Source organism: Sitophilus oryzae, unplaced genomic scaffold, assembly GCF_002938485.1.
Source record: "Sitophilus oryzae breed Bouriz unplaced genomic scaffold, Soryzae_2.0 scaffold_1442_pilon_pilon, whole genome shotgun sequence".
Classification (NCBI taxonomy): domain Eukaryota; kingdom Metazoa; phylum Arthropoda; class Insecta; order Coleoptera; family Curculionidae; genus Sitophilus; species Sitophilus oryzae.
In genome coordinates this window covers 5,427,323-5,445,123 of record NW_022146107.1, presented here as the reverse complement: position 1 = coordinate 5,445,123, position 17,801 = coordinate 5,427,323, and the positions used below count along the sequence as shown (strand labels likewise).

Genomic DNA, 17,801 nt, shown 5'->3' with positions numbered 1-17,801 from the left:
TTAAAATGAATACGTGTTAATAATTTTCATATAAAATATCATAGCTAAGTAAGAGTGTACTGTACGAATCAAATTATAACTTATAACGTTAAATAAAAAAATAATTTTGACTACAATATGTGGGATAAATAGTGATAATTTACCAGGTTATTAAATCTGTTGTCTCAAAAATTATAAAATAAAAGCGTACCTTGTGTATCAAACTTAAGAGACTTATCTGTATATAGTTTCTTATGATGTAAACAGGTAGGTAGGTATTCTCCAGACTAACAGAAGTGGATGCAGATGACTATGGCAGGAGAAGTCTTCGATATCAGCCAAAAGAACGATTGTAATGTCAGGAACACTGTCTTAAGGTCTGCATAGGTCCATACAAAATGAAAGTGGGTGAAACATACAATAATTACTGCATACCATGTGGTAATTACTGAGTACCATGTGGCAGTTACTCTATAAATAAAAAATAGTTCTCAGGACAGATACTCAATAAAAAAACAACTTACGGTCTGAAAATCAGCTTTACATAAATATATTCAAAGCATATGCCGATCCAAACCAGTAATTAAATACTCAAATAAACGAAGTAAAAAACGGAAATAACTGAAATAGAATTTAGTTAGATAGGACTATATAAAATGGCGGATAAACTTACAGTGATCATTCCAAGAAGAAACCAAACAAATACGATCTATACTCTGGATTGCATACTTTACAAGGTTTTCAAATTTCCAAATCGGATACCCATGCAATGGAAATCGAAAAGTGGATTCAGAGTGCTTTTCACTAGAAAATTTGTCGGACGCCGAAACACGCGTCTTCTTCAGATCCAAATTCTCAGAAAAAAAAACCTTCTTCTCAGTTTCAGAACCGAAGCCAAAACCTTTTCACCACAGACAAAATGAGAGAGAAAAAAGTGATATCATATGATCGAAATCATTAGAACAGAAAATCGCAATCCACAGCGAAGTGAGATTCGGACAAGTGAAATGCAATTAAGGAAGTTTGGCATATAGCGAATAGATGCGCTAATAAAAATTAAATATCGAGACAAGTGAGCTGTAACAAATGGAGTTTGGTATCTTTGACATCTAGCAAATAGATGGCGCCAATACTAAGAAATTTAAATAAAAATAGATTTTTAAATTCAATTTTATTAAAGGAAATAAAAAATGCTACAAAATAAAATGTTTCTTTTTTGGTCCTTAAAATTTTTACGCTTATTTATGATACTCCTTGTATATCTTAAGTAATCCACAAGGTCTTTTGTTCTAATTTTAACCCCCAAAATAAATTTGTTTATCTATCTACTTCGCCTCAGTATCCCGTGATCGTTTTCAGTTTTAATGGTAACAGGTATATCTCGGAAGAACTCGAGTTACAATAAAAATGTAAACAAATATTTTGAAGGAAAATGATAACGTAAACATAACATAAACAGTAAGCTTTTGAGTGGTTTTCTCATTTTAAATGTTTGGCCTCATTTTGAATTTTGAATGTTTTTGTTGCGAAGTGTTTGAGTTTGAGTAGAAACATCTGGAGTTTTTTATTATTCTCTTCTAAATTTTAGTGCATACTTTGTGGGTAATAAATACATTTTAGTAGTAATACTTTTTTTTATTTGTTTGTATTACCAGTGTATATAATAAAATTCATCTAAAAGGGTTTTGAAATGAGAATTCAAAAATAAACTTTAACTTTTTGGATTCAAAAAATTAATTAAATGTTTTTTTTTTCAGATTTCAATAGTCAAATCGTCAATGCGAGTATAGGTAAGTTCAAATAGCATTTAAGTTTGTTTTATTTTGTTTTATCTTATTAACTAACTAAGTGAGTAAAATAATTCAGTATTTTTGATACCTTTGTTGTAAAACGTATTAAAACACAGTGTTTAAAAAATATTGTTATAGCTACAATTTTAATACATATTCCCTTTATGTATTATCAACTTAAAACACCTTCTATACACATAACGTTTTACCTGTCAGTCAAAACGTATCGACTAAAACTTTGTGTGTAGACGAAAAAACAGACGTTTTACTTGAACTGAATTAAGATTAAATTTAAAACTAAAAAACTGATTAAAACAGATATCTTGACAGGCTGTCACTAATGTCAAGATATCTGTTCTAATCGGCATCTTGACATATGGCTGTCAAGTGCTACATGAACAAGCCCAACCTGTATCAAGGCAGTTTTGGCTGCAGACTGTGTGAAGACCCGTCCTCACTTAACATGTTGCAGCAACTTGTTGACAACTTTTAGGACGTCCACTGTAACGTTTTAATAAAACGATACTATTGGCAACCCAACATACACCCTACCGAATTAGTTCTGACTAATTTTGGACACTCTGTGGATCGTACTTGCCCTTGTCGGCGCAGAACTAGAGCATCTTTTTGACCATCGGAAGTCACCATTTTTGATTCAGATTTCGTGGCGTAAACATCGACATACTTATCTGAAATCATCGGAAAAAGTTTAAACTTTTTAATTCTATTAACTTTTGGAATGTAGTCCTAGTGGTTCCTGGCATTTGGGGAAGGAATCAATTTTAAGTTTTCATGGGTATTTTTGTGGTAAGTTTGATCTTCATCACATTTTTACTCTTTTGGTTCAACCTTATCTCTTTACAGATTTTCTAAACGTGGTTTTGGTTGTCCTGTCATGAATTTAATTTTTGAGTATACCCTCAGCATTGTGAGGTAAGTTCTAAAATTTCTAAAATGCATTTTGTGCATAAGTTGTGTCGTTTCCAGGGTTTTACCGCCCAGTTACATGGCGAGTTATATGTCGTGATTGGTGGTTTGAGGTACGAGAGCCTGTATCTATGATCCATGTTTGATTTGGTTTGGTTTGGTTTAGCTCCCACACCTAGCGTCCACACACCATCCAGAAGGACGAGCCAAAGCCTGGAATTGCACCGGATAATCAGGCCAGATTTCACATTTTTTTAATAACTCATTTCAAATCTATTTACTTACTGTTGACGAATTACGTAATTAATTATGTAATTATTAGATATCATTTTTGAATTTCATTATTAAAATATAATTTTTTTAATTTTAAATATACAAATTTTTATATATTTTAATATCTTGTCAAGTATTTTGTGATGGTGTCACTTGACATATTTATTTAATTAACTTTTGATTGATTGACGGAATTATGTGCGCATACAACAAGGTTCATGAACTGCGTTAGTTTGAGGTACTTATTTAACTTTATTTTGCGTAATTTAATATTAATATGTCAATGATTTTTGATCAACAAAGCAAGTGATACTATTTTTTTTATCATACATTTAAATGTTGATTACTTATTTTTCTTAAATATTAATTCATTTTAAAAACCTAACTTCATCCACATCAATTACTGTCCTTGTCTAATATTATTTTTTGATTAATTATAACACCTAATAAAAAAAAGAAAAAACGAACCTACGACTGCTCCCAAAGACGAAAAGCTGCCGTTTGCATTGTGCCAAGAAAACGTTACACCACATTCAAAAAGTTGGACCAGTCAGAGCCAGTGTGGACGTACTCGCAATATGTTGCCAACACAATGTTCTCAACATTCTTTGATCTTTACCGCTCCTGACGGAAAACTTGCTTTTAATGAAATTTTCGTAAACATGTTGCGAAACATTATTGAAAACAATGTTGAGCAACAAGTGTGGACGCGGCTTGATAAAGATACTGAAACATCTATATCGATACTGAAAAAACAATGCTAGAACCGGAGAAACTATGCTCCCATCCTACCAAGTGCCTGCACAAGCTGGTACAGGAGTAGGACAGCGTCTTTTTTCGCGTGATATTTTTTTCTAAGATTATGCACCCCTCAAATTATTTAAACCACTCGCCGGCACTGTTACAGAGCTTGTTTTCTTCTTGTTTTTCCCGGTCTTTCCTGCATTTTCCGGATGGATAAATATTCAGAGAACGACGAGATCAGAGAAAAGGAAGGCGCCAGCACGGGCTTAGCATGTTAGGATGCAAATTGTTGATACGAGATATCTGTATGCAAAATTGTAAACATCTCTAGTATAGTTTTACCACAACAATTTGCATTTAAAATTTCAAAATAACATTAATTTCGTTCTTTAAGAAAGCTAGACATGTTATCTTTTCGAGGTTGGAGGAAAATTTGTAAACAACATTAACCCTCATATCTTATAAAATTAAATATATTTTTTTAGACTGACATTATCTTTAATTCCGAAATTTTATAAATGTTTGGCAGCATATGTAGGGTAACTGAAAGTATTTTATAAAAATATATAAAATTATACAGGGTGTCCCCCCCAAAAAAATTATACAGGGTGTCCCCAAAAAAAGTTACACATCAAAGTTGTGTTTTTTTCTAATGAAACACCCTATATATTAATTGATTTTCGGATTCTAGGAAAAAAATAAAGGTAAGTTTTATTAAAGAAGCGTATACTTAAAATCTAATGCGGAAATGTGTTGGTACACGGACGGATCCAAAAACGAAAAAGTGTCTGGCGCAGGAATTTACTGCAGCAGTCCAAAGACTGAGATCTACCACAGTCTTGGAAAACACACCACGATCTTCCAAGCTGAGCTATATGCTATTGAAACCTGTGTGCAACTGCTGGTAGAACAGCAATACACCGGGAAAACAATATGCATATTTTCGGATAGTCAAGCTACGCTGAAAGCACTTGAGGCAACGAAAAGCACGTCTATAACGATTCTTCATTGTAAGAAACTACTCAATATACTGGGAGATAGGAACAAAGTGTCGCTAATATGGATACCGGGACATGTCGGCCTAGAGGGAAATGAACGTGCTGATTCCCTCGCCAAAATTGGTGCAGGCTCGCCATTCGTGGGCCCAGAACCGACACTTAGCGTTCCTAAAAATCTCGCAAGAGACAGGCTCTGTGAATGGGTTAGGAGTGAGACGTTCCGGGACTGGAATGACAGTCCCGGAATGGAACATGCCAAGAAAATCCTAGCAGGGCCATCCAAACATAGAACAGGAGAACTCCTAAAGGCCGGTAGGAATGGAACGCGTGTGCTCACTGCAGTGTACACGGGCCACTGCCGGCTGAGATCTCACCTACAGAGGACGGGACTGGTGGAAGACGCCGAATACCGACTCTGTATGGAAGATGATGAAACAATGAAGCACGTTATGTGTACCTGCCCCGCTGGGAGCAGGACCAGGTTTGAGATGTTTGGCAAACCCATGCTAGACCTATCAGACCTAGGAGACATATCGCCCTCAGACATAACGGCTTATATTAAGAGGCTGGGTCTTGAGGATGAACTTTGACGCTCTTGTAAATTAGAGCTTGTAGAAACTGAGCCACAATAGGCCCTCGCGGCCTCAGTGGAGGGTCCCCTATGGGACCCACTCTTAGTCAAATACAATACAATACAATACTTAAAATCTAAGAATTTTGACATACTATTTCACATTTTGTGAAAATGAAGAGTAAATTTTAAATTTCGATAACAGCTACCTAAATTTTAGTTGACCTTGTATAGCCTGATATTTAATTACAGTAACCACTGTATGTTAAACCAAATTGAAATTTGACTTGAAAAGTTATACAGGGTGAGACAAAATTAATATGAAACATTATAGTCACTTTTAAGAGCAAGTTACTCTTTAATTTTAAATGGAACACCCAGTATATCTTCCGGTGTTCAATGGGGAATTTATATATCTTCAAAATATTATTAAGGTTGCCTACCCCTCTGACAAAGATTTTTCTAGATATTTTATTTTTGTTGATTTTGCGTCAGTAGATTTTTATTATTTGAAAAATCTAGGGTGGCTGTGATAAAAATTAAAGATTGTAGAGCAAAATACTCAACGGTAATAAAAAGATACACGTTTAAAACATATTTTAATTATTACAGAATTAAAACTAGATATAAACCTATAATTATGTGACAAAAATTAGCTAGATGAAATTAAATGCTCAAAATGCTTCCTGTTCATCTGTTCAACTAATAGAATCATATCAATCCTCTCTGATGTAGCATAAGTTTGCATTTTCGGCAAATTTCTGAGACATTTTTTTTGTTCTAACTGACACAAAATGATAACTAGTTGTTAAAGTTTGACTAATTAGACAGCTATGTTGAAGTAACGTCAGACATATCACAGCCACCTAGATTTTATCAAATTATAAAGATCTACTCAGATCAAATCATGTAAATGAAAATATCTAGGAAAATCTTTGTTTGAGGGGTAGGCAACCTTAATAGTATTTTGAAGAGACGTGAATTCTCCATTGAATATCGGAATAATATACTGGGTGTTCCGTTTAAAATAAAAGAGTAACATGCTTTTAAAGGTGACCAATATTCAATACTAATTTTGTCTCACCCTGTATAATTTTTTGGATCAAGTTTTAATTTGATTTAAAGTATAATAGTTGGTACCCGGTGGCGTAGAGGTACAGGCTCGCGTCTACCAATCTCAAGGTAGTCGGTTCGAATTTTTATTAAAATAAAAATAGTTTGGGTACCTAGATCGACTCAGCCTTAAATCAGTACTTGGGATTCACAATCCTGAGGTAATAATAGGCGGTTAAAGCGTAGTGCTAGCTACATTACCTTCCTTGTATACCGAACGGCTCTAGTATGGCAAGCTGTACCTTGCTACTCCCAGGGCGTTAAACGCTATATACGGGAGCTATTATTATATTAAGTATAATAGTTAATTTAACTACATATTAGGCTATACCAGGTAAATTCCAATTTAGGTAGCTTTTATTGTAATTGAAAAATCGTTCTTTATTTCTAGAAAATGTTAAATATGTCAAAAACAAAAACCTTACATTTTAGTCATATACTTCTCTTATAAAACTCACCTCTATTTTTCACCCCGAGCCCGAAAATCAACTAATATATAGGGTGTTCCATTACAAAAAACACAACTTTGAGATGAAACTTTTTTTGGGGACACCCTGTAGTACTCTCTATATTTTTAAAAAGTGCTCTGAATTAACCTACATAATATGCTCACAAAATTTCATTTCAATACAAACTGTCGTTCTCCTTGGAGCCTTCGCGGCGTATGAGTGGCGCCACCCTGTTATGATGAGTTGTAACTCAAGAAAGGGAGTTTCCATACAATCTACAACCCTACTTTCATCGATGTATTTTTGTTAGCGCATTGCACTTACTGACGAGCCGCTACTGCACTGTAACCGTGTACAAACACATACAACGACAAAGTAGCTGCATCCAAAATACGATGTAATAAACTGTCTGGCAAAATTTCCTCCTTCCTTGAACAAAAACAGCCAGGCGAATAGCGTTCTCTCTTTTGGATAAACGAAGTTTTAGTTTTAAGTTGTGCAGGAATTTACGTCCGGCCGTCGCTGGCAAGCTGAATTCTTATTTAGTGCTGCGCTAGTTTTTGAAAGGAGACCCGAAATCCATTATCTAAGTTTCTATCGTTCGGAGAATTTAGTTTTTAGGGTGGTTAGTACAGAAACTGTCACTGAATAAATGTTTTTAGGGTAACGATCTCCAGCTACGTCGAAACACCCGATAGATTATACAGGATAGAATGAGTTATGCCACAAAAATTATACTGAATATTGTGCAGGGAGGCCAATACTAGAGTTAGTACTCTAGTATTGGCCTCGACTTGGCGGTAGATACTCTAGTGAGTATCTACCGCCAAGTCGATCTTTTTTCCTTACATCCTTTCTTTTTTCTTCACATCCTTTTCTTGAAGGTAGTCTTGAAGTGGCACTTTTGACCACCCTGTAACTTTGTTGTAGATAAAGCCGAAATATTATTTTTCACTAAACATGAGGAAGCTGGCTAGATTACTAAAATATCTAGTTATTATACCCATCACAGTTTATGAATTATCGCTGGTCAAATTTCTATAATTTCAACATTGACTCATTGACACATCATCAAAATTCTAAGGTACTTTTAGATGTGGCACAAACCTGTAACCAAAGGAAAAAATGAAAAATCTCGAAATATCCTTATGGATTAAAAGTTAGCTATCTAGCCGCTACCGGTAATTTACTTTCCAGTCGAGAAAAAGGTAAAAAATTAGAATTAATTGAAGCGGTCTCTTTGTGAAGCGGATTTTATAGTATATGAATATAACAACAATAATTCAAGGATAATGTACTTCTAGAAGTGTTACAAACTTCAAATTTTGAATTTTAGGTCGCATTAAACCTATAATGGAAGGAAAAAATGAAAAATCTTGGAATATCCTTACGGACTAAAAGTTAGCTGTCTACCCGCTACTGCGTAGAACTGACTTTCCTGCGATGGTAAAAGAAGAATCGGCGATTTAATTAATTTATCGGTGATTTAAGTTAAATTTTTGGAAACTACAGTTTCATATCTCATTATTTCTCTATTATACTAACCTATAACAATTCTATCTCTTATAGTTTTCGAGATAAAAAATAAAATATGTGTAAAATTGACAAAAACATGATTTTGAATAAGCATTGGTAAAATCAAGACTTGAAAATTTTGAAAGACTTGAAAAAGTTGAAATTTGGGTTATAACGAAAGTCGGAAACAAGTCGTTAGAAGATATTATCTGACTTTATACAATAATTAAAAGTTTATGAATTATTGCTAGACAAATGTCTTTAATAATATTTTGAATGATATAGGTATTACCAGAGAAAAAAGTAGGAGGATAACCTACAAAAAGAAATGAGATTCCATCAAAAACATAGAATGTAAAAAAAGTCTCGCAATACAATTCTTCCATTATAAAAAGTTGTGAGGTCTCATGTAAAACTAAAAGTCAGTTTATTTTATTTAGTTTCTCTTTAAGCACCTATTGAACAATTTGGTTACAAATTGGTAGTATCAGTATTGGACATCTTTATTTCTGTAATAATTATAATGACTTGGCAATTGCACGGCACCATAATTAAAAAAGAATAATCACCCATTTCGATCACTAAGTAAATCTAAACAGTGCCCTTAAGAATAAAGTTTTTTTTTTAATTAGAAGAGAATATCATATCGTGCGATCATTATATAGGGACAATCAGTAAGGTCCGACTGAGATATCGATCTCGGTTACGATCATTCTCGGTGAAAAATCAGACCAAAATCGTTCTCGACAGAAAAACGCCGAGATTATCGGCCGAGGCTGCTCAAGATCGTGAAATTAGCTTATTTTTGAGCTTTGCTCGTGACATTACCTTACTCTACAGCTTTTTTAGCTTACTTTTGAGCCTCGATGCGTGAACGAATAAAATACTCATCCGAAGTAAAACAATTAATTTACACTGCTGAATTTATCGACGATTTTTTAAATAACTAATAGTTATTTTTTATACAAGAGGATAAAATGGTATTTTATCGTCGGCCGAAAAGTTTAATGAATTAATTTTAGAGAGGAGACGATAATACAATTTTATTGTCGTGTATAAAACAATATTTTTTTCCATAACGAGTTCCGTTTTAAAAAATATTCAGAAATTGGGTTGGGAGTAGCAAGGTACAGCTTGCCATACTAGAGCCGTTCGGTATACAAGGAAGGTAATGTGGCTAGCACTACGCTTCAACCGCCTATTATTACCTCAGGATTGTGAATCCCAAGTACTGATTTAAGGCTGAGTCGACCTAGGTACCCAAACTGTTTTTATTTTAATAAAAATAGTCGGCTGATGAAATGCCGGGTGTGGGAATCGGGATAAATTAGATAAGACTGCAAAACTCAAAGAGAACGACACAAGTGGCAAATATCATTTAACAGTATTAAATAATATGATAATATGCGAAAAAAACGTATTCAACTTCAACAAAGGAAACCATAATACACACCTCACAAAAAATTTCGCAACACCTATATTTTTCGTAGTATTTATTCTTGAAACGCTTCAAACATTTTTGTGTGAAAAACTTAAATCTAAGGTCTGCCTGAGTTATGATATACTTTCCATTCCTTAACAAGTTGCTATTAATGCAAATAACTTTTGAGATTATTGTTAACCAAGAGAATTTAAGAATACTTTGCAGTTTTCCAAATTAATAAGGGATGTGATAATTTATGTGGGGTGTATATTATTCCAAAATGACATAATATGTAAGGCACTTACATAAAACATGCTTAAAAATCATTCTCAATTTCTTCTCCATCCATATACAAGAGCTCTTTCGCACAAGTCTACTTTTTTATTTTTAGAGTGCTTTGGTCGCAGATGTGAAAGTAGAGGATCTGAATATATCAATAAGTTGTGCAATATATCTTCAATAGTTTGGCACCAACAATGATGCAGCATTGAGGGTGGAGTGTTAAATACATCGAAGAAAATTTTGCCGGTTTGAAAAATATTCTCTTGAGTAATTTTTCTGAATTGTTGTAAACTGTCCCCACCCCAATGTGAGGATGGTTCCTCGCCCCTAAAATAGCATTCAGTATGTTCATAGCAAGCGTATAGCTTTGTCAATAAAGAAATTATAGCACGAAAAATTACGGATAAAAACTACGGTCGAATCAATGGAAAATGTAATTATTGGCGAAGAAATTTATTTTTTTCTTCCAGGTTCGGATCTAGGTGGATGAAATTTATATGTAACAGTATACTAGAAGGTTCACTCTATGATATTTTGTATATATAACCTTGTGCGAATGTAAGCGTTTTTTTGAAAGTCATAATAAACCTGTAGAAACTAGACTTGAAAACTTGGGACATTTTTTTCAAGTTTGTTGTTGGTAAAAGACCTCTATTTACGGAAAAAATTGTTGGAATTGAACAACACAAGGAAACTTCTGAAAATAATAAATTTCATTGCATGAAATTTTTGTACAGATTTGGTAAATTAAGGAAACCATAACTTTAACCCTCCATAACTCCCCGACTAAGAGGTCAACACAAGAAATATCTCACATGGTGGGGCTCTGGGATGTCCTTTATCCATCTATATAAAAAACTTGATGAATTTTTTTTTTGTTTTTTGGGCTAATGTCCGGCATTTCCCGATTTCGTTACACTGTGCGTCGTCTTGCTGGAAAAATATGTTTTCGAGTTCCATTAAGGGCATATCATCAATAAAGCCTATATACTAGTTTAAAGGGGCGAAGTTTTAAAAATTCTGTATATCGAAGGGGATTATAACAAAATATCAAGTGTGCTGTATTTTTGGAAAGGTAATTTTACATTCTTTTCAGTTAATTAAAAATATAGGGGGTGTCCCAAATAAAAAATCAATTTTTCTGTTCATAACTCTTAAATGATTAATTTTAAAAAAATTCTACTTACACCATTATATTTTACGTAAAAAGGTGCTTTGGAAATGTTTTCATAGAAATAAAAAAATTTCCATAGCAAAAAAGTTACAGCGATTTGTTAAAAATGCACATTTTTGAAAAACACCCCGTAAATTCGAAACGGTAACTGATATTGACGTGCGGTTTTCACCATCATGTTTTTGATGAAAATTGAGCCCCAGACACCGATATTAATTTTCGTCTATCTCCTATAGAAAAGGGTGTTTCCATTTAAAAGCGTCGAATTTGACCCACCCTGTACATATTTTTTTTGTGCTTGCTAAATCGTACTTTTAGTCTCTCCGCATACATACGAGTCACCGCATTCACAAGGTACCTGATAGATACTCTCTTTCTCTTCTAGGACACTTCTTTGAGTCGATCCAGATTTGAAGACAATTTTAACTTTATACTTTCTGGCTATTCGCCTGCTCTTTTCTGACGTTCCTTTTACATATGAAATAGTCAATAGAGACAGCATCCTTCTCAGGTCGATAAACCAATGAGTCAGTTTTACAATTTGATATAATTTTGTCCACGGACTTCTCAGAGTAACCATTCTGAAGCAAATCCGTTTTAATATTATTTAAATATTAATATTTACTATACCTTCTACAATATTCTCCGCACGACTAACCCTCTCCACATCGGAGGCAAATTCAAACTTGCCGCATTACGGCGACATGGATACATATTAAAAAGCCGGAATATTCCTTGGCAAATAACAAAATGTAATTTTATACCTGGATGCTGTTCAATTCTATCCGTCCCGACTGGAACGCTAGCAGCAGCCCGAATCCAAAGTTAGATTATGGCGGGCGCTCTATTATCGATTCCGAAATCGAAAGTTATTTTCGTAATCCCGCATTCGCAAGACGGATTATTTTAATCTGCGTGCTATAACTAGAGATGGGCGACAATGGAATTCACCTATCGATATACAGTGGTGGCCAAAAGTATGGAAACTTTTTTAATTTGTCATTTATGCTGAGAAATTAAAATATGAAATAAAACGACTTATATAATCGTGACCTACAAATAATTTCCTACAAAACCTAATATATTTAAATAAAAAATTACAGCTATCAAAAAATATATAAAAAATTATGAATATTTTCTTGGTCTCAAAAGTATGGAAACTTAAGAAGAACGTTTATTAAAATTCAAGATAATATAAAAATTACTAATATTTAGTGAAATATCCCTTTGAATTAATTACTTCTCTACATCTTCGTGGCATCGAATCGATCAATCTCGTACAATCTTTACTGGAAATGGCCGCCCATTCGGTTTTTAGCACTTCCCATAATTCATTTTTATTTGAAATAGAATGGCTTCGAATTTTGCTATCCAAATGGTCCCATAAATTTTATATGGGGTTAAGATCCGGAGACTGTGAGGGCCAGTCCATTAGTGGAACATTATGTTCATTTAACCAATTTTGAACAAACTGAGATTTGTGCTTGGGATCATTGTCTTGCTGGAACAACCATCTGAGTGGCATTTCTTCATCAGCATGAGGCAGCATATTATTATCCAATATGTCTTTGTACAAAAAACGGTCCATTATCCAACCTGAGCGAGAGGACCAACACCTGAGCGAGAAAAACACCCCCACACCATTATACTCCCACCCCCATGTTTTACTGTGAGCATCTGGTACTTATGGCTGTACCGTGTACCTTTTGGTCTTCGGATATAACGTCTCCCGTCACCACCAAACAGTTGAAACTTGCTTTCGTCGCTAAACAGTACATTCCATTTCTGATAAGACCAGGTGAGATGATCTTGAGCAAATTTAAACGGGCCATCCTATTTTTCTTTGATATTAGTGGTTTCTTCACCGCAACTCTTCCAAAAAGTCCCATGTCATCCAACCTTCTTCTCACCGTGCGTGCAGACACCGATATTCCCCTTTCACCTATTTCTCGAGAAATGTCTGTGGATGTTTTTCTTGGATCTCCCATTGATATTCTCTTCATTACTTTCATTGTCCTGTTGCACAACTTTCTTGGCCTTCCTGATTTAAAAGCTGCCGAAACGTTCCCTGTTTTATTAAATTTACGAATTATTTTCGAAACGGTGCCTTTTAAAATGTTTAAATTTTTACTTACTTGAATTTGTTTATAACCGCTCTTGTATAATTCAACTATTTTATTTTTTAAATCCGTAGAGAAATATTTAGATTTGGGCATAATGTTTATATTTATCTGAAGCAAATCGTACCGTTTATCAGCTTAAACTAAATAATTTTAATGTATTTATTTATGGTTTCCATACTTTTGGCCACAAGAAATCTATTGTTCTCCTACAAAAACTGCCAAACAGATTTTTTTCGCTGTGTAATTTTTGGAATACTTTTATTTGCTGATTAGCTGTTCGTTTATATTCCTGAGAGTTTAAGCATAGCAATATTTTCTGTGATATTTTAAAAAGTAAAAAGTTTCCATACTTTTGGCCACCACTGTACACTCAGATACATAAAAAACGCAACGGAACATTTTCTCATCAAGTTTAAAGTGTTATACCGTATGATCGAGAAAAAACGGCGTCAGCGATGGCTATGGAATGACGATCGCTGTCATTTTATATGTAAAATTATATGGGAAATGTCATCGATGTTCATTTCCCAGCCAACTGGACGCCGTTTTTTTTCGATCATACGGTATTTTTTTCCATAGCAACTGTTAAAATTGCCTTATATCTATCAAAAATAGTAGATGAAATAGTACTTTAACCGCAAGGGTAGATTAAATGATACTTTAACAGCGAAGATAGGTTAAAAACTTTATTTCTTCTCGCACGTTTTTTAATTGCTTCCATTTTTGAAAATGTTTGAATTCCTTTTCATATGATTCGGGATTTAAATGGAAGTAGTTTTGATATGGCGTTTGTCGCCTAAAGCATATCGCGCACTTATGCGCAGCGCGGCGCGGCGAAGCGCGGCGAAAAACCGTGCAACGGATTAAATTTGTGTTATATAATGCACGTCCGCTGACTCAAGCGAAGCAACCGCTTGCACCGCGCGCCGAAGCGCCGTTCGTTGCAGACCTGGAATCCAAAGCGAGGAAATTCTCTTCGGCGCGCTTCGCGTGCCCTAGTGCGCGGTGGTCTGCGGAAACTATCTCTGTTTTCGGTCATTTTCGAAATCTATTTCGGGTGTCTTCGGATGAAGGATTCTACGATTAATGTATTACTAATTGGCATTTAGGTTACGTTTAATCAAGAGCCGTTTTGTTTCGTTTGAGTTTGTTTAGTACTTGTAATTTAATTATTGTTTTATCATGGATGATGAAACGTTCATTTTAATTATACAAAGTTATAAAGAGATATATGATATTGGAGATCCCAATTATCATAATCAATTGAGAAGGGACAATATTTGGGAAGAAATTGAAGAAAAATGCGGAATAAAAGGTATGAAATTTTAATTATTTCCCAAGTTTATGGAGTGGGTAGCGGTACATAAACGTAGTACGAATTTGTTGTACAGGGTGAGTGAAGGATAGACTAAAGTTCTTTGTTCATTATCTCATTTATTTTAACAATTACAACAAAAGACTACAAAGAACAAATTTTAGAGAAGTTTAAGAGATGCCCAATTTAATATTTCTTTTAAATGTAGAGAGCACATATTTTACGCAGAGATTCTGAGTAAAATTCTATAATTTTTGTATATAGTTTTATATACCTAAAACTATTAGTTATCTATCTATACTAATATATAAAATCCTTAAGTGACTGACATACTGATTAATCACGATCCTGCTCAAACCACTCAACGTAAGAAGCTCAATTTTGGCATACAGGTTGATTCTAGGGTGTAGAGGTTCGATAAGAAGGGATTTTTTCGAAATGCCAGTTCCAAGAGGGTGAAACCACCCCTCAAATATTACAATATTTTTATTTAAAAACGGTCAAGTTTCCGAAAAACGCTTACACACGTATATTTTATTTTGTTGTTTTACATATTTTAAGATTTTTTTATAAATGTATACAGGGTGTTTCATAAAATATGACCATAGAGTAATCACGATTCTGCTTAAACTGCTTGACGTTTAAAGCTGATTTTTTGGCAAACGGATTGACTGTGGGGTGTAGAGGTTCGATAAGGAGGGGTTTCTCGAATCTCAAATTCCAAGAGTGTGAAAACGCCCTCAAATATTACAATATTTGTTATTTAAAAACGGTTAGTCTTTCGGGAAAACGCTTGGACAAGCATAATTTATTTGTTTTTTTTTACATATTATGAATTTTTTTAAAAAATCATACAGGGTGTTCCAAAAGTTGGGTAATTTCTTAACCACGATTCTGCTTAAACTGCTTGACGTAAAAAGCTTATTTTTGGCAAACCGATTTTTCGAAAGTCAAATTCCAACGAAATTTAATCTACAACTTATGCTGCCATATTATCAAGTTATATTATGATTTATTAAAAATTTTCTTTCGTCTTCCAGAAGATCTGAGTGAAGGTGATGGAATTCTCCGTACGTATTTCTTTTTATATTTATATTATGAATCCAAGATTTTCTTTTTTTGTTCTCACGCATTTCTTCTTCCTCAGCTATTGTACATAAAGTAAGAAAATCTCCCTCTGAACTGCTGCTAGAACTTGAGCACATAATGAAATTTTAACACACCTTTATCAAACCGTCATAGAGATAACACTAAAATTAAAACGGTCAGCTCAAAACAACTTTAAATACCAACCGCGTACGCAAAACCGTGCATAAGTTAGCGGACCCATCAAAAATTCGCCGCGCTGCGCCGCGCCGCGCTTCGCATAAGTGCGCGATATGCTTAAGCCTGAATATCTGTAATTTACTTATTTCGTTTTGAGCCATTTCTGGCTCCAATTCAATCAGCAATCGACACGACAGAGAATTAAAAAATATTGATTCAAAACAACTAAGACAACTAAAGAGACAGCTTTATTTATTTGTCAAATTACGTAGAAACCAAAGCGCACCCAGCACAATATTTTTTCTACTCATAATAAATTCCTTGAAATAATAATTTCTGAATATTTTTTAAAACGTATCTCGCTACAAAAAAAATATTCTTTTATACACGACGATAAAATTGCATTATCGTCTTCTGAAATTAATTTAATCTTTTCGACCGAAAGATTAAATAATCTTTTCGGTCGACGATAAAATACCATTTTATCGCATTGTATAAAAAATAACTATTTATCTCCATTTTCATAATTTTTTAGCAAACTTTAATTCATAAACTCAGTTTTTTATCAACTTTAGTATTTGGTTTATTATACAGGTTTAATTGAAGAGTTGTTTTTACCCAATTTTAAAACAGCGTGTGCAATAATTTCGTAAGTAACTTTTCCTAAAACATTAGTTTTAGGTTAGAATGCACATGAAAAAAAGGATCTCTCAGTCGAAATGAATATAACTTTGACCCAAAAGATTGGCGCTTTTCAATAGGGCCAAGAACGACGTTTCTTTGCCCAAAGCATTAACTATCTTTTCATTAGCTTTAAAAAATTACTTTGGAGAATAGAAGAATCTATCTGTCCAAAGTATTTCACTCTTGACCCAAAATGAATATGCAAAGAAGTTCTTGCTACAAGAACAATAGTCTCTTTGATTCATGCAAAATTTCTTGATTGAAAAGGGACATTTCTTGATTAAAGAGACACTTTTCTTAAATCAATAGCGAATACTATTGACTCAACTAAAATTTATTTTGATCTAAGAGAAGTCTGTCTATACATCATATACAGGTATATTATTTTCTGATAAATTTAGGTTTTCTTGGTCTGTAGTAAGTAAAGAGATATTATTTTCCTCGATAGTAGTTATTTCTGCTTCTTCACTTCTTGGTATTTTTTGTTGTAGGTTCATCACTCTACAAATTACAAAGAAATGTTACATCACGATTTCAAAGTAAAGCAAATAAATTATTAAAATTATAAGCTTAGCGTAAATGTCTCTTACCTTTAAATTTAGCAAATAAATGCTCTAATTTCCATTTTTTCAGAAACTCCTTTAAAGAATCCATATATCCTAAAATTTGTCCATAAAAAATGACAAATGCATGTTAATAACGATCACTAATTTGTTATACGATATGCGTTTAAAAAGCAAATTATGCAAAATTCCAAGTGAAAAATTCCAAGCAACAAAACCCGTGCGTACTATGATGTACGACTGATCGGACTGCCGACTGATTATATATACCGTCCTTCGTCATCGTCTTTGCGTGTTGTTATTATTTTTCGTCAAAAGAGTATTTAGCTATTGGAAAAATGGTCATGTTTCTTGAATGAAGTACTTCCTAGCGTATTTTTCTTATTATCGTAAAACAAAATAACTTGCACTTGGTTGAATGAAAATAGATTCAAGAGAAATATCGTATTTTTCAAGAGAACCAGTTAACTGGTTAAACTGGTAACTCAAGTTAAGAGAGTTTTTCTTCAGGCAAAATATTTTCTTTTACGCTAAAATAGATTCTCTTGCCACTAAATATTTTTTTTCAAGAACGATGACGACTTTAGTTCAAGTCTATCTTTTTTATCAGTG

General features: G+C 33.7%; 1 protein-coding gene across 1 annotated transcript in view; it reads left to right on the top strand.

Annotated features, from left to right (window-relative positions):
* Nucleotides 1–1,726: 1,726 nt before the first annotated feature.
* Nucleotides 1,727–17,801, top strand: part of LOC115877117 — a 246,114-nt gene continuing 230,039 nt past the window's right edge. Inside the window, exon 1 of the mRNA XM_030893222.1 lies at nt 1,727–1,769. The gene's annotated coding sequence lies outside the window, so the exon portion shown is untranslated. The remainder of the gene's footprint in view (nt 1,770–17,801) is intronic.